The sequence below is a fragment of the Dermacentor silvarum genome, chromosome 8, assembly GCF_013339745.2.
Source record: "Dermacentor silvarum isolate Dsil-2018 chromosome 8, BIME_Dsil_1.4, whole genome shotgun sequence".
NCBI lineage: Eukaryota > Metazoa > Arthropoda > Arachnida > Ixodida > Ixodidae > Dermacentor > Dermacentor silvarum.
The window spans coordinates 126073924-126074540 of record NC_051161.1 but is presented as its reverse complement, the minus strand read 5'-3'; positions in this window follow the sequence as shown (position 1 = coordinate 126074540).

The window sequence follows — 617 nt, the reverse complement described above, 5'->3', positions numbered from 1 at the left end:
CACAATGTGCTAGCACGGAGAAACTATTGGAGCTTGGTGTTCACAATACTATCGACGAATTAATCGAGGCACATCGAACTGCACAGATCACCAGGCTTTCGTTAACTAAGCCGGGTAACAAAATCCTAAACGAAGCAGGCATATCATCCATACAACCGCCGCTCGACAGATACCCCCTGTCCAAAGAAGCCAAGGAAGCTATAACGGTCGATCCCGTACCGAGAAACATTCATCCGATATATAACGAGGGCCGAAGAATCGCACGGGCTAAAGCCATCCTTCAAAGAGTTAATCCGTACGGGGCAGATGCACTCTTCGTTGACGCGGCCAAATACGGCAGCGAAAATAAGTTTGCAATCTCGGTCGTAGACGCGCGCGGAACGCTGATTAGCGCTGCATCCGTTTGCACTAAGCACGCAAACGAGGCGGAGGAAACCGCGATAGCCTTGGCGCTTTACGCTGCCAAAGGCCCAACAACTGTTTTCTCCGACTCACGCACTGCCGTCAGGGCCTTCTCGTCAGCCCTAGTGTCTAAGCACACGGCTAGCCTAGTCAACAAATCTCTTGAAAACACTGCGGATAACGAGACAGGAGGTCACCACATCGTCTGGTTCCCG